The 25,640-nt window shown below is 38.6% G+C and overlaps 1 pseudogene; it reads right to left on the bottom strand.

Moving 5' to 3' along the window:
* The window catches only part of LOC113063982 (uncharacterized), a 117,836-nt pseudogene that overhangs the window by 28,929 nt on the left and 63,267 nt on the right, over positions 1-25,640 (bottom strand).

Here is a 25,640-nt window from a genome sequence, read left to right as displayed (position 1 = left end):
TAGTTTCCATCCTAGACCTTTAGTTAAGAGTTTGCCTATCAGTCAGTTTAAACGTGTGCGTAGACTGTGCAGCACGGATGAATCTTACACTTACCAATCTAATCAGTTAACTAAAAGATTTCTGAATCGTGGTTACCGTATGGAATGGATAAAAAATGCCAAACAGAAGTTGAATGATACATCTCAAATGCAGTGTTTACAAAACAAAAGTAACAACAAAACGCAGGCCTTCAATGCTCCCATTTGCACAACGAAGTACTCATCTTTGGGTGCGGAGTTTCGTAGAATTTTAAAAAAACACTGGCATATTATTTCTAGTGATCCTAGTTTGTCTGGCGTTTTTAAAAACAGTCCTAAATTAGTTTTTAAACGTCAAAATAACCTCCGTGATTGGTTGGTAAAATCTGAATATCCTGCACGCATGAAAGGTATTCCATCTCTTCCTCCAGGTAACTACAGGTGTGGCAATTGTGCTCAGTGCGCTTTCACACACAAATGTAATTCTTTTAGTCATCCACGCACTGGTCGCGACATTCCGATACGAGGCACTATCACATGTGCTTCAACCCATGTTATTTATTTAATTCGCTGCCCGTGTGGTCTTGCCTACGTGGGTAAAACATCCAGACAATTACGTATTCGTATTTGTGAACATCGCAGCAACATCAGGACCGGTGATATGCGCAGTCCCATTGCGTCTCATTTTAGGCAAATGGGTCATAATGTCAGTGTGTTAAAGTACATCGGTATAGAAAAGGTAACTAAACCATCAAGAGGTGGAGACTATGAGAAGAAATTATTACAGAGAGAATGTTTTTGGATTTATTCTCTAAATACTTTGTCACCATTAGGGTTGAATGAGGATTTTGATATCAAGCCATTTCTATAAATATTTTCATACGTTTGTTTTTTTCAAGTTATTTGATGCTGCATTTTGAGTGTTTGTTATATGATTTTCAAGTTATTTGATGTTGTTTTTTGAGTGTTTGTCATATGATTTGTTTCTGTCACATGATTTGTTTCTGTCACATGACTTCTAAGTGAGGAAGTCTAATTAAGGTGAGCACCTGTTATGTATTTAAAGGTGTTCCTCACTTATTGAGATTGTGCCTGATGAAGACCTGAGGGTCGAAACGTTGCCTTGTAAATAATTAAATACACTTTTGTATGGAGCAGTATTTTTCGGTGTGCAGACTGCATTTTAGGACTTATTGACAACAATAATGAAACTGCCTATAGGGATGAGGTGAGTAATTTGATCATGTGGTGCCGAAGAAATAATTTGTCCCTGAATGTGGGGAAAACTAAGGAGGTCATCATAGATTTTAGAAGAAATAAACCCACACATACACCTGTCTACATCAATAACTCTGCAGTTGAAATTGTTAATACTTTTAAGTTTTTAGGCATTCATATTTCAGACTCCCTTTCATGGTCTTTCCACATTACCTGTGCGATTAAGAAGGCTCACCAGAGGCTTTACTTCTTGAGGTGTCTTAAGAAATATGGTATGTCTCTAAATATTTTAAAGAAATTTTACCGTTGTACAATTGAGAGTATACTGACAGGTAATATTACAGTGTGGTTTGGAAGGGCTACTTCAAGTGAATTGAATCTTCTGACAAAGGTGGTTAAAACTGCATCAAAAATTATTGGGGTTCCACTGGAATCACTACAGGATATTAATTGGAAACGCAGCACTGTGAAGGCACTGAGAATTATATAGGATGTTAGTCATCCGGCACATAGTCTCTTCTCCCAACTCCCATCAGGGAGACGTTGGCAGAGCATCCCAACACGTACGTCACGTTTTAGGGACAGTTTTTATCCACAGGCTGTAAGGATACTGAACGATAGTGTAAGAGCAAGGAGGGCTGAGGTTTGAGCGTATGTTTTTAAAAAAAAATTTTTTATTCTATTCTATTCTATCTTATTTATTGACTGGTGCTGAAAGAGTGCTGAGGCACATTGTATTTCATTGCTGTGGTACTCTGTACGAATTTGCATATGACAATAAAACTGAAACTGAACTAACAAATGGACGACTAGAACTAGAAAAATCTTACGTAGGGACAGACCATTTTTTTGTCTTAACCAAAACAACAGTCCTATATAAACCGGTCCAGCAACTTTAAAAGCCTCATAAGACACTGTCCATATGAAAGAGCAATTCACAACTTTATCTCGACCCCCACAAGCCACACATAACTAACCCCAAAAACCCAACCCCCTCCAGCTGAACAGAATTCGGTCTGTGTTTTGGCTCTGAGGAAAGGTGTGTTACTGGGCTGAAAAATGCCTGCACTCAGCAGCACTACTCTTTGTATTCATTATATTCTCGCAGCCCACATTATTATTTTCATAAGACCATAATGATAATAACAAATCATCAATTAATAATAAATCATTATTTTACAAAAATCATTGTTATTTGTGATCGTGGAAGTTTGCGGAAACCTTTAAGACCAAGCGGAATCCTCTGTTCCCGCCTCACAGCACGTGGGTCTCCAAGGCTTCACTGTCTGCGGTTCGACTTTACTGAATCAGATTGAGGCGAATACAACTTATTGATCATGACCTCAACATTTAGCAAGCAGGAAAACATTAATTCTACCTGAAGGAAGACGTGTTTTATTGAGCTAATGATGTTAAATAGAGAGAGAGAGAGAGAACCAGTATAAGGCTATTCTTAAACTTGGAGCTCATTATATTGAAGTACAAAACCAAACACCAGAAATGTTATGCATTTTATGAATAATGAAATGTTATAAAAAGTATGCATTTTATTTATTCACATGCAGTATGGTTGTTGGTATTTAGCCGTTAAAACCTATTTTTAAACTTGAATTTAAATACTATTAAACTAACTTTTAAATATCAAGGAGTTTATAAATTAAAAATGGTAAAATGTCACAGTGCATGTTAATTAGCCTAAATGAACTTGTGTTAATATAATTCGATTTTTTACATGAAAAACTCCTGTATAAAATGGGACAGGAACCTTTATATCAAACATTTAAAATCTTCCACAGCTGAGCAACGAGAGAGGGGGATCTGCGCCAGAGGGTGTGAAGTGAATGCAATGAACGAAGTCATTTTCAGATGCAATGAAAAAAACAAAACAAAAAAATAGCCTAGATTAGGCCCATGCAGGCTCTGCTCTGAAGTATATAATACTTATAATTACTGTTAACCCAGAGTAACACATTTTAACGGATCAATCGCCTTTTTTCATTTGCTGCATGTTTTCTAAAAAACACGCTAGAAAATAAATTAAGTTTGTGAGAGAAAAAAAAATTTAATCGTGTATAGGTTTAATTTTAATGTATTAATCACCTATTTTCGTTTGCTTTTTTTTTTTTTTTGGCATTGGATTTTAGAGCATAACAACTGAGGGTTTATGAAAACTTTGGCCAATAAATCATTTTTTTTTTTTTTAACAATGGAACTTAAAGTTGTGAACTAAAATATTATTTCAACCATACAGCATGTGAATAAATAAAATGCATACTTTACATAACATTTCATTATTCATAAAATGCATAACATTTCTGGTGTTTGGATTTGTACTTCAATACAATGAGCTCCAAGTTTAAGAATAGCCCTAGACTAGGTTCTCTCTCTCTCTCTCTCTCTCTCTCTCTCTCTCTCTCTCTCTCTATTTAACAGCATTAGCTCAATGAAATACGTCTTCCTTCAGGTAGAATTAATGTTTTCCTGCCTTGCTAATCATGAAAATAAAATAAACATACAGAATACATGGATGGGAATTTAATGTGAGTGGGTATGTATGAAGTAATGTATGAAATGGGGTGGCGTACAAGTAGGCTACTGACCAGGTTTGCAAATGAGAAGGAAGCTGAGGTTGCATGTCGTCATCAGACACTAGGACAGGAGGATAAACGGGCTGCATTTCATTGGACATTCCATCCATATAGACGGTCTGGAAACGTCATGCTTAAGTTTAGTCAAACTCCATGCTGCTCAAACATCATTTACAGGGAATAATACTCAAAGCGGCCGTACTTTTTCTCTTCACTGGAATCCATTAAATCCGAAACATGCAACAGTAAACCTTCCACGCAAACTTTGATGACGAGCCTCTCTCAGGTACGTCACATCTTCTTTATATCCTCTATTCTTCCGCTGTTAACTGAAAACTCCGCCTAAATCATTTCAATTGGAAACGAAAGTAAACTAAAAGGTACATTGGCCGAAGTTTCCACTGCCACACTCTCCCTCCCTTGAAGAAAACAACCCATAGTTGTTTAAAAGAAAGAATTTATTCGATACCTAGAAATTCTTGTTCCTCATCAGAAGCTTCTTGAAACAGGTCAAGGAGTTTTTGGGTTTCCTGGGAGTCTAATTCCTCGGCTGTTGGAAAACACATTTTTTAATTACAGACATGTGCTGTACGGATATCTTCTCCGGTGTCTTCCAGGGCTATTTTATAGTTCAGAGGACCCAGCTGCTTCAGAATACGGTAAGGTTCCTTCCACTTTGGGGCTAGTTTTGCACTAAAATTATGTTGTGCACTGGACTGTGGGAAGTTTCGTAACCATACACGATCCTTGTTCTTAAATGTTAAATCTCTTCTATTTTTGTTGTAATTTCTCAGTTGTCTCAATTTTGCTTTCCTACTGTTTTCTTTGGCTTGGGCTTGTAAGTGATGAAGATGATGGACCACATCGTAGGAAGCAGCGTCTGGGGTTAAATTAGCCCCATGGAGCATCTTGTCCATTGAACCCTGAAGTTTTCTGCCAAGCTATAGCTCTGCTGGGGACAGTCCAGTGGTTTCTTGTATGGCTGAATTTATGGCGAATCGAAACTCAGGTAAGAACTGGTTTCACTTCTTGTGATTTTCATCCACATAAGCTGAAATCATATTCTTGAGGGTCCGACTTACTCTTTCAGTCATGTTGGTTTGCGGATGGTAGGCTGTAGTCAGTTTGGGAGTAATTTGCCAATTCTCACACAGTTCTTTGAACACAGAGGAGACAAACTGAACACCCCTGTCTGAGAGGAGATAATCTGGAACACCCCATCGAGTCAGAACTTCTTTTCTGAAGATAGAGGCAATATTCTGGGCAGTGGATTTGCGCATGGGGAACAACTCAATCCATCGGGAATAATAATCAACAAACACAAGCAGGTATTCATTCTGGTTTGTACTTCTTGGTAGTGGTCCCATGATGTCAACTCCCAGCATTTGGTTTGGGTGAGTGATAGTGGTTTGCTGCAGTTTCCCAGCCGGCTTTTGATTGTCATGTTTTATTATTTTACATTTCACACAGGTTTTCACATGATGTTTCACGTCAGACCGTCGTCGTTTGTATGTTTTGTAGATTCCTCCATGGCCACTGAGAGGACTGGAGTGGTAGTGCTGCAACAGACAGGGTCGAAGACTACTGGGTACATACACTCGGTAGTGCAACTGGTTATTTGGTGGGTACGTTTTCTGATATAATTTGTCCTCAACAACTTCATATTGGTCCATCAAACTGGCACGGTTCTCTGCAACTGCTTGCAATAGTTTTGTAACCTCAGGATCTTTGTGCTGTTCCTCCCACAGGACAACATCTGAGAATGGCATGTCTGACTCCTTGTGGCTGGTGTACAGACTGCAGCTCGAGATTGGGGAGGACCTAGATAACGCATCTGGGGCTACATTGAGTTTCCCTTTTCGGTACTCAATGATAAAATCTAATTTTTGCAGGCGCAGGACCCAACGGATGAGTCGGCTGGTGGTTTTGGGAGAACCCATGACCCATTGTAGTGCAGAGTGGTCAGTGACAACTATGAAGAGTTTGTGTTCCAGGTAGTGTTGCCATTTTTCCAAAGCCCATATGACTGCCAGACATTCTTTTTCCGTTGCTGTATAATTAAGTTCAGCTCCTGTTAAGGTTCTACTCACATAGGAAATGACCTCCTCTTTGCCCTGTTCTTTCCGTTGGGCCAGAATAGCACCCAAACCAGTGTCACTGGCATTGGTGTAAACAGTGAAGGGGAGCTGAAGATCTGGATGGCCAAGGATGGGTGGTGAAGTGAGGCACGACTTTAACTGCTCAAATGCTTGTTGGCATGTAGTTGTCCATTCAAACTGATGTGCTTTCTTTTTTAGTGAGTTGAGGGGTTCGGCTATCCTTGAAAAGTTCGGGTCAAACCGATGATACCACCCAGCCAGTCCAAGAAACCTTTGAACCTCCTTCAGGTTTCTAGGCGAGGGGTAGGAATGAATGGCCTCAGTCTTACATGGGTCTGCTGAGATGCCGTGAATGGTTACAACATGTCCTAAAAAGGTGATTTCTTGAAGACAGAACTTGCTCTTCTTCAAATTAATAGTTAGACCAGCAGTCTCCAATCTGTGGAGGACAGTCTGAAGGTCATGAAAGTGCTGAGTTATTGAAGGTGAGTGAATGATTATATCGTCTATGTAGACAAAGCATATTTTTCTCCTTAGTTCCCCCAGGACTGTTTCCATAAGTCTCTGGAAAGTGGCCAGAGCATTTTTGAGACCAAACGGCATAACATTAAACTGAAAGAGACCTGCAGGAGTGATGAAGGCAGTCTTGGCTTTGCTATTGGGATCCATTGCTACCTGCCAATAACCACTGTTGAGGTCAATAGTGGATAAAATAGCCTCTCCAGAGAGTGACCCCAAGATTTCTGTAATGTTTGGAAGAGGGTAAGCATCACTTTCAGTTACAGAATTAACCTTTCTGTAGTCCACACAGAATCTAAGTTTGCCATCCTTTTTGGGTACCAAGACCACTGGGGAGGCCCAACCAGAGTGGGATGGCTCAACAATTCCTTTCATCAACATCTCCTCAAGCTGTTCCTCCATGGAAAGTTGCTTAACAGGGGACAAACGGTATGGTTTTAGCTTAATGGGTACCTGACAAGTGGTATAAATCAGTGCGTCCAGTCCGGAGAGTACATACCTGAGGGTTGCTTTTCAGGATGTGGAGCAACTGTTGTTTACCATCTGGAGGTAAATGAGCTTCATTTACTGCATTTTCTATTAAACATTTTTCGTCCATAAGGTCAGGTGGGTGTATTAACATTTGGGAAACTGGAGGTGGAACAGAACTCAACAGGGACAGATTCTGTGTTGATTTCTTCTGTTGCAGGTATTCACATTGGGGACTCACCATTGGCACACTGGCATTACCTGGTTGAAAGGGGTACTCTTTTGCAGGGGCAAACTTGAAAGAATATTTTTGATCTGAGACATTAAGTTGCATTCCACCAAAGAAAATAAAGTCCAATGCCAGGACTACAGCATAGGCGAGGGCTTGTGATGACAAAACAACAGCAGGTATAGTGAAGTCTTGGTCATGGAGTTGTATGGTGGTATTCATCCATCCTAATGGAATCTCTGCTTCTCTATTTGCTAGGTAGAGAGGACTACGAGATCATGAATGAAGCTGCTCTGCTGATGTGAGCGGTTTCATTAGACTTTCACGAATGAGTGTGTAACTTGCCCCAGTATCAACAATGGCTTTTCCAGTCCATGCAGCAATGCTAACGGGAACAACCAACTGCTGAGGTACTGCCGTGGGAGCATTAAGGTTTGTGGTGGTAGAGGCTTTCTTGTTTTTAATTGGAGGCTTCTGCATTTCTGTAGCAGTAACGGAGTTGTTAGGAAACTGACCCCTTGTCTGAGGAGATGAATAGGGGTGTTTACTGCTGGTAAATTGGTGTGCAGATGACTGAGGGGACTGTGGAGGAATATAGTGTGGACACTTGCCTGGAGGATGCTGTCCTCTGCATCTCCAGCACTGAACTGGGATTTTCTCAGCAGATTGGTTCGATGAGGGTCTTTTTGACGTGGGTGGATGTTTAGGGCCCATTCGACCTTCATATCGAAGCAGTTGCTCATAATCTTTTTCCAGTTGGGGTCCTAACCTGACTAATTCCTCTACAGTACTCACCCGACTACGCAATTGGCTGGCAAGGTAAGGCTTGATGTTTTTAAGGGTCATCTTCACAATTTCACACTCAGTTAGATATGCCTTCCATCTTTTGCAAAGGGCTCTGTAGGAGAAAGAAAAGTCTCTAATAGATTCTTTCTCACTTTGAATTTTTGTTCGGACCCATTCAGCCAGTTTATCATCATAATCTTCAGATAAGAATGCAGAAAGGAATGCAGCCTCAAACTCACTCCATGTGGATATGCTGGAACGTCTGACCTCCCACCGGTCACGAGCAGTTCCATGTAAAACAGTACGGAATGTGGCTAGGATATCTGTATCAGTGAGGGGATGAAGGGCCAAGAAATCCTGACATTTTGTTAAGTACAGTAGGGGGTCTGGGTCATCTGATGGTCTACCAAAAGTGGGAAAAGTTAATTTAATATGATCACTTTTTACGATAGGTGTGGGAAGAGGGGTTGAAGTTGAAGGAATTGCTGGAGTATACACAGATGGCGTAGTTGAAGTAATGGTGCTGGAAATTTGTGCTGCCAATTTTTGTTGTTCGTCAATTAGATTTTTTTAGATCCTGAAATCCTTTCTCCATCTCTTTTCTCAGCTCCTTTCTTGTCTTAACATGTGGATAACTGGTCATTTTGGGTGACAAATTTCTGAAGTTCTATAGTAACGTGATCATGGCTTGTTTGAAATGTGTGTTGAACAGCTTTGATGTCCTGTTGAACTTCTGACTGGAGTTGATCCACCATGAAACGCATCTCTGCCACCCAGGTAGATTCCATCTTTTGGGTTTCAGCTGTAATCATTTGCTTCATAGCTTTAATCAACTTGTCCGTTTCAGATTCCTCCTGTTGTTTGGTAGAGGTCAGTGAAGAGTGAAGACTTGACTCTTGTTATCCTCCACTTTTGCAGCGAGGTCAGCGAGTTGATTTTTGTTTTGGGTAGAAGTGGCTTTCATTTCTTGGTTAAGATCATTCACTGTCCTTTCTTGTCTTTTCATGAAGTCAAATAAATTTTCCCAGTTCCCTTGTACCTGATAAGTAAACTGTTGAATTTCTTTTCCAGGAGTTGGTGGAACGTTGGGTAGGTCATGCTGAGAACTTGAAAGAGATCCTCCTTCAGATGATGTGCATAGTTGCATGTTATCCACTGGGGGTGCCCAGGTGACTGTATGCACGGGAGTGCGGCCAGCCAGCACAGGAGAATCCATTAGCATACGGGACACAGGATGCATGGGGCTGAATGGAATAGGGGTGTTATTCACTGCAGAGACACCAGGTGGAGCTACTGGTGGCATCAGAGGTTGCACTGCTGGTGGCCATACAGGAGTTGAGATGTCTGGAGGTGATTCCATTTCAATAAAAGTGGATAGGGAAAGAGGGGGAGTCGCCATGTGTGTTGTGCTTGTGTGGGTGAAACAAATGTTGGGCAGGATATCAGTAAAATGTATATGTAAATCAATAATTGTGTTTGTCAGTAATTTTAAGCACCACACTTTTCACAAAACAGCAATTTTACAATTTACAGAAATGGCTAGAAAAGTAGTTAACAACAACTCTACTGAATCAATTAACGTTCACAGACACAATTTATACAAGTTCCACAAAAACTTTTACCATAGACAAAACAGCCTTGTTAAAACATTTCAATTCAAGGGTTCAATAATTCATAAACACTTTCAAAATTCAAATGTTCACAAAAAAAAAACAATTTACCATAAGGTTTCAATAATTGCCCAACAAAACTTTTTAAGTTTATGTTTTTTCAAGTTTAGGTTTTCAAGTACCTGTTCGGGCACCACTCTGTAACGGTGGTGGCCGCCCTAGCTTAAATTTTTTAAAGAAAATGTTCGGGCGCCAGACAAATACAAGAAACAAGAAAAATCCTGTCAAATTATAAATTAACCCAGGATAGCAAAAACTAAGAAACCACCTGTTACAATAATAATAATAATAATAAACAGTCCAAGGAACATTTCATGAGAGAAATTTATTCCATAAGTCCATGAAAGAAAAAGAAAAAAGAAGTAAAATCCTCATGACAAAAGATCATATAAAAAAAAAACTAAGTTCACAGGTTTTTACTTTCCACACGTGAACTTAGCTTGCCGTGTAGAAAACCGCGGCATTCTATCATGTCCAAGTTCATTCATATAATGACCATAGAGAATGTTTAGCACCTCAGTATTTGAATGAGCTCCTTTTACATTATACTCCTCTACGTCCGCTACGTTCTCAAAACTCAGGCAATTTGATAATACCTAGAATATCAAAATCAACTGCGGGCGGCAGATCCTTTTCCTATTTGGCGCCTAAACTCTGGAATAACCTACCTAACATTGTTCGGGAGGCAGACACACTCTTGCAGTTTAAATCTAGATTAAAGACCCATCTCTTTAACCTGGCATACACATAACATACTAATATGCTTTTAATATCCAAATCCGTTAAAGGATTTTTAGGCTGCATTAATTAGGTAAACTGGAACCGGAACACTTCACATAACACCGTACTTTCTACATCATTAGAAGAATGGCATCTACGCTAATATTTGTCTGTTTCTCTCTTGTTCCGAGGTCACCGTGGCCACCAGATCCAGTCTGTATCCAGATCAGATGGTCACTGCAGTCGCCCGGATCCAGTACGTATCCAGACCAGATGGTGGATCAGCACCTAGAAAGGACCTCTACTGCCCTGAAAGACAGCGGAGACCAGGACAACTAGAGCCCCAGATACAGATGCCCTGAAAAGACCTTGTCTCAGAGGAGCACCAGGACAGGACCACAGGAAACAGATGATTCTTCTGCACAATCTGACTTTGCTGCAGCCTGGAATTGAACTACTGGTTTCGTCTGGTCAGAGGAGAACTGGCCCCCCAACTGAGCCTGGTTTCTCCAAAGGTTTTTTTTCTCCATTCTGTCACCGATGGAGTTTCGGTTCCTTGCCGCTGTCGCCTCTGGCTTGCTTAGTTGGGGTCACTTCATCTACAGCGATATCATTGACTTGATTGCAAATTAAAACAGACACTATTTCAACTGAACAGAGATGACATAACTGAATTCAATGATGAACTGCCTTTAACTATCATTTTGCATTATTGAGACACTGTTTTCCAAATGAATGTTGTTCAGTGCTTTGGCGCATGTATTTTGTTTAAAGCACTATATAAATAAAGGTGATTGATTGATTGATTGATAGAAAGAGAAAAAAAAAACATGAAATAAAACTGGTTCAGATTTAAGAAACAATAACAATAAATCAAACAACAGTCTTAGAGCAAAAATAACATTTGCATAATCATGAAAATAAATTAAAATAAACATACAGAATACACGGATGGGAATTTAACGTGAGTGGGTATGTGTGAAGTAATGTATGAAATGGGGTGGCGCACATATAGATGGTCTGGAAACGTCATGCTTAAGTTTAGTCAAACTCCATGCTGCTCAAACATCATTTACAGGGAATAATACTCAAAGCGGCCGTACTTTTTCTCTTCACTGGAATCCATTAAAGGGGGTGTGAAATGCTCGTTTTCACTCAATATCTTGTTAATCTTGAGTACCTATAGAGTAGTACTGCATCCTTCATAACTCCAAATAGTCTTTATTTTTATTATATTTATAAGAGAAAGATAGTCTGTACCGATTTTTCCAGGAAAAACACGAGCGCCTAGAGGCGTGACGTGTGGGCGGAGCTAAAGAATCACGAGCGCCAGTAGGCTTTTGCGTTGAGAGCGTTTGGAAGCGGTGACACAGATCCAGAGGCTGAAATTTAACAAGAGCAGCATCAGCAAAGGCGTCTCTATGTGGTATTTACTGAAACTGTATATATTTGCTTAGTGGTTTTGGAAAATGACTAAGTTCCACTTTATGTCGTCTTTTTTTTTTTTTTTTTTTTTTTTTAAGCTGTACATGTGGAAAGTGCAGTTTGATGACAACATCGCATGTTGTTTACTTGATGTGCTTACGCGCTGATAGCTAAGTTAACAACACAGAGATATTTGAAGCAGTTTTACTCACCGCATTTGGTTCCAATACACGATAGTGACCCTTTTTCGTTGGGACTGCATTATCCTTAAGAAATAAACGATGTGCAAATCCGGCGTCAAACTGGGCCTTGTTTGTAAAACAAGCATCTTCGAAATGAAGGGAACAAACAAAAACACTTGCACAACTCCGTTGATGCTCTGTAAAAATAAACTCCATCCACTGGTCCCTTAATGCTGTTTCTCTTTTGGTAATCTGTGCAGGGTTGTCTTGCCCTGGCAACCAAAAACGCACTTCTTTTGTGACTTTTTGCGACGCTCTCACTCTGATCAGCGAATGCCTGTGCCCAGCCTCTCAGTGCTCTGCTATATGGGAGCGCGCGCTCTTCCGGCAGAAGTGCCTTAGGACCCATATAAGGAAATTCCGCTCCATCTAACGTCACACAGAGCCATACTCGAAAAAAACTTTCCAAAACTTGTGACAAACCGGAAGAGGTTTTTTTTGGAACAAAAATACTCCTTCAAACGTACAACTTAATTTTTTAAAACTTTGTCCATGTTTAGCATGGGAATCCAACTCTTTAACAGTTTAAAAAACTCAGTATGCATCAAATAGCATTTCACCCCCCCCTTTAAATCCGAAACATGCAACAGTAAACCTTCCACGCAAACTTTGATGACGCGCCTCTCTCAGGTACGTCACATCTCCTTTATCCTCCATTCTTCGGCTGTTAATTGAAAACTCCGCCTAAATCATTTCAATTGGAAACGAAAGTAAACTAAAAGGTACGGTGGCCGAAGTTTTCCACTGCCACAAGGGGTTGGGTAATCATGCAGATACATTACATACTAAGGTATTCAGATTTGAAATAGAAACTCATGAGACATGTGGCTTTCAACCCATTACTTTTCTAGATTGCTCCAGGACTCATTTCATGTATTTTTATATCGAATAAAAAAATAATAAAGTGTGGTAAAAAAAAAAATTCAAGGCACTGCAATGTCTATAACTTTTAATATTTTTGAGCATAATCAAATCTAGTTGATAAAAAGTAAAGCCCAAAGTGTCTTCTTTCCAAAGACACCAAAATGATGTTTGTAACACACTGGAGTAGGAAACTGTTATAATTATAATTTAGGTAGAGCACTTTCAGCTGTGAGTCCCATTATGGGGGGGCTGGCTAACAGGTTAAAGTAGCCTTTTTTTCTCAGAAATTTTGTGTTGTGTATTTACATTTTTCTGATTATCAAATGAACGCTTAATACATTTATTTAATTTATCTTTTAATTACTGAAAATTAAGCAAACTTATTTTTTTAGGGGAAAATGGTATTTACTATTAAAATTAAATTATGGAAGAAATGTTGCGATTATTCCTTAAAAAAAATAATGTTTGTTTAATTTTAGTAGTATTAGCGGAAATTTAACTGGACTTTTATTTTGACAGGTTGCCTTACCTTTACAGTTTTGTGTATGTGATATGACACTAGCTTTACTCAAATCAAACAGTCGAATGCTAATGCAGTAACACTCAAAGCAGTTCTGGAGATTGTTCATGTGTTTATATCCTCATTTAGAGAGACAGCAGATGCTAAAATCACTGCGAGCATCATGTGCGCTTCAGTATGTGTGTAGTAAATTATAGTTATCGTTAAATATAGTTATAGTTAAATTATAATATCGGTTTTTGGTATTTTTTCGGCCAATTTTTCAGGAAGTGCGATCGCGTGCACAGACTCTGTAAACATTCGCTATCATGTCAGTTGTGTGGAAGTATTTTGAAATCTGTGCGCAGAACACAGTGCAGAGCTACATGTCTGAGGCACAGATAGCAGGAAGCGAACTGCTGACTGCACAAAAACTCCCTTTCCTGCTCACTGAAGCACACTGTACCTGTCCCTGCACAAGTGGAGACACTGAAGCGATGTTCAGCTCAACTTTTCGCGTGTTGGATGAGAAACGAAATGGACTAAACTGTGACAAAACTGAAATGCTTTTTTTTTGTAAAGTAGAACTTGCATACACGTTTGAAAAGACAGAAGTAAACGTCAGTTCTGCATAGGATGATTATTTTTATTTTACCTTAAAATTACATTGACATAATTTTATTTAAAAATCACCTGCTGTAGCACACTGAAAAAAGTTTTTCATTCATCCAATTAAAACATTTCAGGGTAATGATTCACATCTATATATTCTTAACTTAAGACAATAGTTATTTATTTTTATTGGCTCAAGTAAAAAAATATAGATGTTAATCATTACCCTATTTCTTTTTAATTGGATGAATGAACCCCTTTGCATTTTTGTTTTATTCGCACCAACATTAATTGTTTTAACATTTTGGAATAATGTATATAGCATACTTTTTTTAGTCTCTCTGGTAAAGACCTTTTTTAAACAAAATTTAAAAACAAACAAATACTGAAAGCGGATTAAGAAACCTCTTATTGAATGTGTGTTGATTGTGTTGTTTGGATTGTAGAACTATGCAGTTGTTGCCTTTAATTTCACATGGTTACAGTTAATGTTTTCATGTAAGGCCAGTTCTATGTAGTTTCAGCCCAATTCAAAAACAAAAGCTAAATGCTGATGTCTGTAACATCTGTGTTTGTATTAATTTTAGTCTACTTACTGTGCAGTTACTGCTGTTAATTTCAGATGGTCACAGTTATTGAAAAGCTATTTTGGCCTATTAAATACCAAATAAACATCTTGTTTATGCACACTTTCCTTCTTTCTTGTTAGTTGCTTAAGGATAAATAACAAAATCGATATTGAAATCGGCCAGTTTGCTTTTAAAAAATCGGTATCTGAATCGGCCATGAAAAATCATGATTGTGCATCCCTAGTAAATTAAACTGTGCGCATGTGCCATTCATTAACAGAGACATGTAGAACATGCAAGATTCAAATTTAAATCAACTTTTGCGGGTTAATATTTACAGATACTAGGCCATATTTGATTGTCCCGATTTGATTTAAGTGTAATGGCCTACTTTTAAATTTATTAAACATTTGACAAATTTTGTGACATTCTGTGTTAAAATATGAATTCTGTTTTTATTAATGGATTCCACGATTCCACCTGCATTTTCCACATCGCGGAAATCATAGGGCTCTAAAAATGGACTCAGAATCGCCTTAGAGTCGTCATATTTTTTAATCTTTTGCCTGTTACGGGTATACAGTAGGTAAACATCCAAAACCCGACGGATATGGTATACCGCCGCACGTACCGCCGCCACAGCGTCTGTAAAGTGCATTTGCAGCTTTTGACCGCCGGGTGGCACTTTAACCACAAGTTATCAAACAAGCGCATCAAAGAACAATTTTCGCAAATAGACGTCAGTTTTGCCTCCTGATGTGTTACATTTGATGGCTTCAGTCAGGGAAAATGAAAGAAAAACACTAAAGTTTAAATATTTCATATATTTAATATTTAATATTCGCAAATGAAAGTTTGGTACTTATGAAGTAATGTGCATTTCTTAATACAAATTCAAGCAGGATAAAAGTCAAGCCTGTGCTTATATTTTCTCTAAACTACATGGTATTAAACCATATTTTAGATTTGTACATTTAAAAGGTGTGCAGTATTATTTATATTATATGAATTATGTGCTATATTATTCAAAAGAAATTGTATCGGAGCATTAAAAGTGGTAGCCTATTTTAGGGGGGTAGGCTACATGGATTAATAAGCAAAATGTCAATATTTTCATATATTATTTCTATATTTTAATTTATATTTTTTAATTCCTTTAATAAAACAACAAGCATTTCTGTTATTCGTTACCTGTCCTTTATTTTAACAGATAACTTCTTAGGAAAAAGACATTTGTCTGCATACTGATTGAGAAATTGTTGCATGTTAATAAAACGTGAGGCACTGTATAATTTCGTTCCCATTATTTAACAAGAAACAAATAAATTAAACCTGCACGATTTAGCTAAATCTTTGAAACTCTAAAGAATGGATGGATTAAAGGGGGGGTGAAATGCTATTTCATGCATACTGAGTTTCTTACACTGTTAAAGAGTTGGATTCCCATGCTAAACATGGACAAAGTTTCAAAAATTAAGTTGTACGTTTGAAGGAGTATTTTTGTTCCAAAAATACTCCTTCCGGTTTGTCACAAGTTTTGGAAAGTTTTTTTCTAGTTTGGCTCTGTCTGACGTTAGATTGAGCGGAATTTCCTTATATGGGTCCTAAGGGCACTTCTGCCGGAAGAGCGCGCGCTCCCATATAGCAGAGCACTGAGGCTGAGCCGTCTATGGGCTGAGCACAGACATTCGCTGATCAGAGCGAGAGCGTCGCGAAAAGTCACAAAAGAAGTGTGTTTTTGGTTGCCAGGGCAAGACAACCCTGCACAGATTACCAAAAAAAAAAAAACAGCATTAAGGGACCAGTGGATGGAGTTTATTTTTACAGAGCATCAACGGAGTTGTGCAAGTGTTTTTGTTTGTTCCCTGCATTTCGAAGATGCTTGTTTTACAAACAAGGCCCAGTTTGACGCCGGATTTGCACATCGTTTATTTCGTAAGGATAATGCAGTCCCAACGAAAAAGGGTCACGATTGTGTGTTGGAACCGCAGGCGGTGAGTAAAACTGCTTCAAATATCTCTGTGTTGTTAACTTAGCTATCGGCGCGTAAGCACATCAAGTAAACAACATGCGATGTTGTCATCAAACTGCACTTTCCACATGTACAGTAAAAAAAAATTAAAAAAAAAGACAACATAAAGTGGAACTTATTCATTTTCCAAAATCACTAAGCAAATATATACAGTTTCAGTACATACCACATAGAGACGTCGTTGCTGATGCTGCTCTTGTTAAATTTCAGCCTCTGGATCTGATTCTGGATCATAAATATACGGTGAATATGACTGTTAGCCATGGTTTGTTTGGGATGATGGTTTTTTCCTCACGGTAATGTCACAGCTTCCAAACGCTCTCAACGCAAAAGCCTACTGGCGCTCGTGATTCTTTAGCTCCGCCCACACGTCACGCCTCCAGCCGGTCGTGTTTTTCTGGGAAAAATCGGTACAGACTATCTTTCTCTTATGAATATAATAAAACTAAAGACTTTTTGGAGTTATGAAGGATGCAGTACTACTCTATAGGTACTCAAGATTAACAGGATATTGAGTGAAAACGAGCATTTCACCCCCCCTTTAATAAAAGTCCTCATGATTAAACTCAAGTTCTCTCATTATAATCAACAAAATGCACACGACGTAAAAAAAGAGCTTTATTAATTGACAACTTAAGTGATTTTAAAGGGAGCCTTCTTAACTTGCTATTAGGGCTGGGCGACACCATATGGCCTAAAAAAAAACCCTGATGTTTTCAGAAAAAAAAAAATCCAATTTATGATTCAAATACATTTTTAAATCAATATTCAAAGTGACAAAGAAATTGTTCAAAACAACTTTTTATATAGTTCTTCATTTACAAGTAAAATGTTTAACTGAGACAACATGATAAAAAAAACAGTAATGTTATTATCTTAATGCTGGAAAGACCTTTATTTTATTTTATTTTATTTTATTATTGTTGTTACTACTAGTCCATCATGCATCTAACCATCCACTTGGCATTAAGAGCTGTTCAGATTAAAACTGGAAGCTCCGCAGTGAGTCAGTGTCATGGACGGAGGACAGAACAAAGTCTATATTTCCATCTCGTTATGCTGCTGGTTTAGTTTTTTATTATTATCATTATTATTATTATTATTATTATTATTATTATTATTATATAACTTATTTGTAAGTAGAGCAGTCACTGTCTGTGTCTACAGCAGATGCGAGAGTTGTCATCCATGCCCCACTGTGCTAAAAGTGTGTCTAAACGTGATGACATCACACTATAGTGTCAAATCATCTGAACACTGTGTCAGTACATTTCGTCATAAACAGAACGAGCATCAGTTCACTGATGGGGATCGTGTCCAGTGATCGTGTCTACTGGGTTATGTTTTCTTTTGTAGGATCGCGCCACTCGTGTCCGGTGTAGACCAGGCTTGCGTTTTTTAATGGGTTATGTTACTGCCCTGTCTGTTTTATTTTTTATTTTTTTATTAAACATCTGTATTGACTGCATGATCATATCGTATTATTTACTGCCATGCAACCTACAAAAGCAAAGGTTGGCAAGTCGAGCAACAAGCATTCCTGCAGCCGGTTGATTTCGACGGATATGCTGTGCTTGTGCTGCTGCGGTCGTCTGTATTTCGTCGGGTGAAACATCTCTCTCACTCGGCAGCAGAGTCTGTGAGCAGTAACAGCTTCCCCTCCGCTCAGAGCATTTAATAATTACTCCGATGTGCGCTCACTGATACCAGAAACACCCTCCGCCTTCACTCCGTGGATAAAGTATTTCAGTATGTTCGAAATAATGTTCATAACGTAACCTATTAAAAAATAAAAAAAAAATGAAAATAACAGAAGAGTTTCAAAGTGGCTTAGGCTATTGTGTGTAAAAATTGTAAGCATTTAATCTTTAATTGCTGCTTTCTGCTGTGCAAATTTTGTTCGTCCGTACGAGAGTACTCGTGGTGGAGTACTCTTGGAGAAACGACGACGCTCAGACTCTTAAAAAGATCCGCTCCTTGCTCCAGTCAGAATCACCCCGCTCCGCTCATACTCTGCTCGGTAGCACGTTTCTGTGTCAGACGTGCGCGGTGAGGGTTGAGCCCTGCGTGTGATGCTGGATGTGCAGCATTTATTCTTAAATGTTTTTTCTTCATTACAAATCTTGTTTGGTTTTATTTTGGATAATTGCATTGTAAAAAATAATTTGTTGTAATGCAAATGCAAAATATGAATTAATATTCATATTCAAGTGTTTGTGCAAAAAATATTAATTAGCATTAATGACAGGGAGGGGCCGTCTCAATCACTTTAAGTTTTCCTGATAATGCAGTTATATGCAGTTATTTTACTTAAAATTGTGGTATCTCACATACATTAAAAATATAACTACAGAAAGCTTGAAAAACGAAAGCATTGTGTAATCTGTGAATGTTGCATTTCTCTCGTCGGAGAGAGCCAGCATTGTGAATTTCATCTTGCAGCCGACAAGAAAACATTTGTTTATTAATAAATGATGAAAATGTCTCATTTTTTCTCAATTATTAGGCAACTTCTGCATGTGCTTTGCGGCAAACTTAATGCATGTGCTTGAGCATGGAATATATTAAGACTTGATTATGTCCATTTAATATAAACGTCTGATTAGTTGAATAATGACAAATGAACGTCTAGAACTAGAAAAGTCTTAAGTGGGGACAGACCACAACAAGTCCTAAACCTGTTCAGTAAGTTTCATAAGACATTGTCCATATGAAAGAGCAAGAGATTCACACCTTTATCTCGACCCCCACAAGCCATACATAACTACCCCCCCAAAAACCCAACCCCCTCCAGCTGAACTGAATTTGGTCTGTTTTTTTGGGGGCTGAAGGAACATGTGTTTTCATGTTACAGAGTTGAAACACGCCTGCACTCAGAGCAGCATTACTCTTGTTATTCATTAGTTTCTAGCAGCCATAATGATATCAATCAATTGATAATTAATCATTATTTTACAAAATGCATTGTTATTTGTGATCGTGGGTGTTTGATGAAGGCTTTAAGACCAAGTGGAGTCCTACCTTATCTGCTCCCGCCTCACAGCACGCGGTACTCCGTTCACTGACACAGCTTCACCATCTGCAGTTTGACTTTACTAAATCAGATCGAGTCGAATACAACTTATTGATCATGAGCCCAACATTTAGCAAAGCAGGACATTCAGTCTGCCTGAAGGAAGATGTATTTCATTGAGCTAATGCTGTTAAATAAAGAGAGAGAGAGAGAGAGAGAGAGAGAGAGAGAGAGAGAGAACCTAGTCTAGGGCTATTCTTAAACTTGGAGCTCATTAGTACAAATCCAAACACCAGAAACGTTATGCATTTTATGAATAATGAAACATTATGAAAAGTTTGCATTTTATTTATTCACAGGCTATATAGTTGAAATAACATTTTAATTCACAACTTTAAGTTCCATTGTTTAAAAAATGCTTTATTGGCTAACGTTTCATAGACCTTCAGTTGTTATGCTCTAAAATCCATGCCATTTGTAATTTCACAGTATTTTCACCTCCTAAAACACTAAGCTTTAAAGTCAAAATTCTATAATGGTCAAATTTACTCAGGCCAATGGCATTTTTTAATGACATTATTATTATTATTATTTATTTATTTGGTCACGCTTTATTTTGGGGTCCAATTCTCACTATTAACTAACCATTAACTATGACTTTTGCCTCAATTAACTCCTTATTTACTGCTTATTAATAGTTTATAAGGTAGTTGTTAAGTTTAGGGTATTGGGTAGGATTATGGATGTCATGCATTATATGTACTTTATAAGCACTAATAAACAGCCAGTATGTTAATAATAGACATGCTGATAAGCAACTAGTTATTAGTGTGAATTGGACCCTATACTAAAGTGTTACCATTTCTTTTTATTTTAATTTTATTTATTTATTTATTTATTTATTTATTTATTTATAATTGTAGCCTACATAAACAGGTGAAGCAAAACACATATTTGGATCATCCCTTATTTTTCCCTTAATGTCTTAAAGAATAAACACTTATTTTCTACAAGAATAAACATAACATATTATTAATTCATAGAAATAATTTAAGCAATTAAAACCTTTTTTTAACTTAAATTGAAATACTATTAAACTAACTTGAAAATCTCAAAGAGTTTATAAGTTAAAAAGGGTAAAATGTCACAGTGCATGTTCTAAATGAACTTGTGTTAACAATATAATTAGAACTAACAATATAATTCTATCTTTTTTTTTAAATAACCAATTCCTGTATAAAATGGGGCAGCAACCTTTATATCCAACATTTTTAAATTGTCCACAGCTGAGCAATGCGAGAGGCGGATCTGCGCCGGAGCGCATTAAGTGAATGTGAACTCATTTTCAGATGCAATGAAAATAACAATAATATTGGGCTCACGCAGAGAAAGGTCTCTCAAAACACTTGAACATCGAATTTGCTTATTTTTGCTCGTGTCGACAAATACATACAAAATATGTCAAAATATCCGCCTTGGAAATTAGGCTAGAATAAACTGTCAGTTATTTCTTAAGTAAAAGTAAACAGTTGAGGAAAAAAATGGGATGTGAATTATATTGGATGCGTTCATCGTCTCTTAATCCAAGAAAATGAAAATGGAAATCACTCACTGCTCTTGACTGATATATAGCAAAACTGTAATAATGTGAGAAATGTTGAAGGTGTCTGAATAAATGTAGGTTTGATTGTATATTTCATTTTTACATTGAAGACCATCCAGTGCTTTTTGACATTTAATTATTTATTACACCTTGTGCAATGTGGAATTAATTTACAGCTTTTTCAAGCACTTTGTGATGCATTTTGGAAACAGGAGATGAGCCCCTTTTCTAATGCACCACCTAGCTTGATAAACTCCTTCTCAAAGACTTACTGTTTGTCAATTTTATTTGGATAACACACATATTCTGAATGCCTTCGGCAAATTCGAATGAGCCATTTTAATCTAGATTAATCTAGATGGAAGCAACAAAAACCAACAAAAGTCGTAGTCTACTGTCCATGTCCAGAAAAGTAATAAAAGCATCATCAAAGTAGTCCATGTGACATCAGAGGTTCAGTTAGAATTTTTTGAAGCATTGAAAATACATTTTGGTCCAAAAATAGCAAAAACTACGACTTTATTCATCATTGTCTTTTCTTCCATGTCTGTTGTAAGAGAGTTCAAAACAAGCTCATAAGTGTAGCGCTGCTTTGTTTACAGCAGAAACCAAGGAAATGCTTTAAGAAAAAAAAAGGAATAAAGTAAGTTGTTTTATGCATTCAAATAATTAAGACATGCTAAAACATGCAGAATTTGGTAACAATGAAAAAAAAATAACATTTCATAGGGCCAAAAACATGTAATTTTTGTTAAGCTTTTAATAGATTTTTGTGAAAATGGATACATTTCCTGATTTTAATTAACCAGACATGCTTTTTATTAATAACATTTAATTTAACTATTAGAATGGATTTGTCATACCGAAAGCCCTGTACCGAAACGGTCCAGTACGAATACACGTACCGTTACACCCCTAATAAATATATATATATATATATATATATATATATATATATATAGAGAGAGAGAGAGAGAGAGAGAGAGAGAGAGAGGGCGCTCTATGCTGGTCAGTGCTCCTATAGTCTACACTGAAAGCATAGAGTGCCCTCTCGCGGCTGTAGACGGTAATGTTTTCTCTTGGTTCTTGGTTCTAAATAAATGCGACTTATAGTCCAGTGCGACTTATATGTTTTTTTCCTCATCATGACGTATTTTTTGACTGATGTATCTTATACTCATGTGCGACTTATTAGTCGGTATATATCATTGCTTTTTTTGTTGTTTTTGATTGCTTCCATTGTCCTCATTTGAAAGTAGCTTTGGAAAAAAGTGTCTGCTAAATGACTAAATGTAAATATTGTCAGAAAGCCTATTCAGGAACTAGGAACCGAAGTTCAATTCACGTTTCCTAGAGGGACACTTTATTACCGTTACCTGCCAGTGAAGATCGCTGTCTGTCTTTGTTTATGCTGCTGCTATGTTCCTGTAATGTGTTCATATAATACAAGTAAGTCCGAACAATATTGTATCCAATAGTCATATGTTATGCATGCTTTTGCTATTTCTGATGTCTATACTGTTCGTGGTGTCCCGTTTTATCGGTTATTTGCGGCCGCGATTTGCCGCGATTGTTTTGCTGAGTCATATATATTGTCAGCTTCATGTAGCCTTCACGAAAGTATTTACTTATATAATTATGTATACAAGCGGGCATTTCTCAGTCCCTTATTGTGTTGTTGTTGATCATATTATCACTTACAGACATTTCTGTAAATTATATTTGGGTTACAAATGCATATTTGCTGTTAAATACCATTGTGGTGCTATGCTATTATATTATGTCAGTAGATGTTATAGGCAATTTATACATTTGTTAATAGTGAGTAATTTGTAATTATTTTCCTTTGTTTCTTTGTAGAATACATCTAAATTCATAGCAGATGCATATATTGGATTAAATAAATGTCTCAATCTAAAGACTTCTCCTGCTCTCCTGATTCTCTGACCGGAATCTGGTCCATACTTGGCCGCCTCAACCAGTTGTAATTTGAATGTAGTAAGGTTTACTACATTAGTTTGGTCCTTCGAGCCGGATTGAGAGTAACATCAAACCAGTATGGACCCAACAGTAAGTGACACAGAGACAATGGAAAGACCTCGCCGCAGGACAAATCTTCCGCCTCACCTGGATGATTATGAGGTTGGCTACCGGCCTACAGAGGACCATCCTCCTAAAGTTTCTACTCCCTGTCCCAGTCAACGTAGAAGCAGCTCGAGGAAAACGTCCCACAGCAGTACCAGCTCTCATTCTAGGACCAGCAGGCGTTCCATTACCTCCACTGGCGTTTATCTTCCACCAGAACTCTCTAATGTCCAGACTGCTGTTTTAGAGGAGAAGATTAAGCAGAGACAGTTTGACAGTCTCCGGCAGCAGGTACAGGAGGACTCACTCGCTGACATGGAATATCAGCGGCTGCAGACACAAGCAAAGGAAGCTCAGCGCATTCAGGAAGAGGCTCTCGCTTTGTCCAAGCATCTAGAGAGACAGCGCATGCTGCAACAAGCAGAGACAGAACTTGAGGTAGCAAAACTTGTATCTACCATGCTCATTGAAGACTCTGGTTCAGCCACTCCTGTGCCTCCAGGCTCACCAGCCAGCCCTTTGCCTCCACCTCAACCTAATCAGAGTAGTCCAGCCATGAGTCCACAGTCTCCCTCGTTGTCTCAACAGCTCTTTACTCAGTCACCAGCCGTGACATCATCTGTACACCCTTCCTCAGGTGATCAGATCATGCTGGACGACACATCACAGCTGTCATTCAGGCCACAGGCGCCGACACTACCTACCACTGAAACCGTGACTGTTTCTCTTCCTAAACCATTCCACTTGCCACAAGCAGTTTCATCACCAGTCTCTACAGTATCTCAGACTGCCCCTATAACTGCGCCATTACGCACAGTGATGTCAGCATCGTATGCGGTACCTCAGCCTTCCTCATTAGCCACAGTTATGTCCACTGCTAGACACTCCATGAATATGTCCATGCCGTCTATGCCACAGCTGTCTACAAGTCCATATGTGATACATCAATCATTGAACCCTCCAGTGAGCACACATCATCTGCAACCTCCAGTTACTAGCCAGCATGCATCAGCTATGCCACCTAATGCTAACTTTGCTCAGCGACCCTCATTCCAGCACTTCCCCCAAACACAGTCTGCATACCCTGGTACAGAGCTACTATATGCCTCAGCTTATGGCATCCCACAGCCTAAGCTACCAGTGTTTGAAAGTGGTAATGAGAGTGACTTTGCCCTGTTAAAATTGGCATTGGACAATTTGTTAAGTCATCACAGCTATCTCAGTGAGCAGTACAAATACCACGTCCTGTTAAGCCATTTGAAGCTTCCCAGTGCTCAGCAGCTAGCTAAAGCCTACATGTATCATTCGCATCCATATTCAGCTGCACTGCAAGCGCTTCAGGATAAGTATGGGCAGTCAAGACAACTTGTGCAGTCCGAGCTAGGTGCCATCATGAACAGTCCGCCACTTAAGACTGGGCGATGCTAATGCTTTTGACTCCTTTGCCTTATCAGTTCAATCATTGGTGGGCATGTTGAGGACTCTTGAAGGTCAGAATGGTTTCGAGCTCTTGTGTGGCTCTCATGTGGATCGTCTGCTCAGCAAGTTGCCGGCTGCCTATCGTGATAGCTTTGTTGAATACTGCCTGAGTAAGGGTATTCTCCAGACAGGCACAGACAAAACCTATACACTCCCCGATCTGGCTACTTGGTTAGAGATTAAGTCCCAGGCTAAGCGCATTTCCAACCGAGCAGCAGCCTTGTTTCAGAGCGACTTACCCAAGTCCTATGGTAAACCTACAACATCTACTCGTCCCAAGGAGCGATTTACACCTGTTCTCTTGACCAGTGAGAGAGCCATGAAAGGTCCTGATGCTGCAGCACAGAAATCTAGCTCAAAGCCAAAGCCCAGGCCATATTGTCCTCATTGTGATAGCAGGGAGCATTACCTCAATGCCTGTGACCAGTTTAAGAAACTAACTACAGCTCAAATTATCACTTGGATTAAAGAGGGTAAGCGCCGCTGGAGGTGTGGCCGAGTTCATGCAGTGGAGGTCTGCAACCTCAAGCGAACATGTGGCGTTTGTAAAGAGTTACATCTCACAGTTCTCCATGATTCTGTTGATGATACTTCCAGGGCTGTTCTCATGGTCAGTTTGCCACCTACCAGGATTTACCTTGATCATCCAAACCATTCACCCAAGGTCATGCTGAAAGTGGTTAAAGTCCTTCTACACAATGGTCAACAAACTATGGAAACTCATGCAGTTCTTGATGACGGGTCAGAGAGAACATTAGTGCTTCAGCCGGTGGTGCAGCAGCTTAAATTATCTGGTACCCCTGAATTTGCTCCCGTTACAGACAATCCACCAGTGTCACACTGAACTTGCAGGATCATCTGTGTCCTTTGAGGTGTCTTCAGTATCCAAGCCTGAGAGGAAG

Source organism: Carassius auratus, chromosome 46 (genome assembly GCF_003368295.1).
Source record: "Carassius auratus strain Wakin chromosome 46, ASM336829v1, whole genome shotgun sequence".
Taxonomy (NCBI): Eukaryota; Metazoa; Chordata; class Actinopteri; order Cypriniformes; family Cyprinidae; genus Carassius; species Carassius auratus.
Note: the sequence above shows the minus strand (reverse complement) of the source record. Positions and strands in the feature narration are given on the sequence as shown.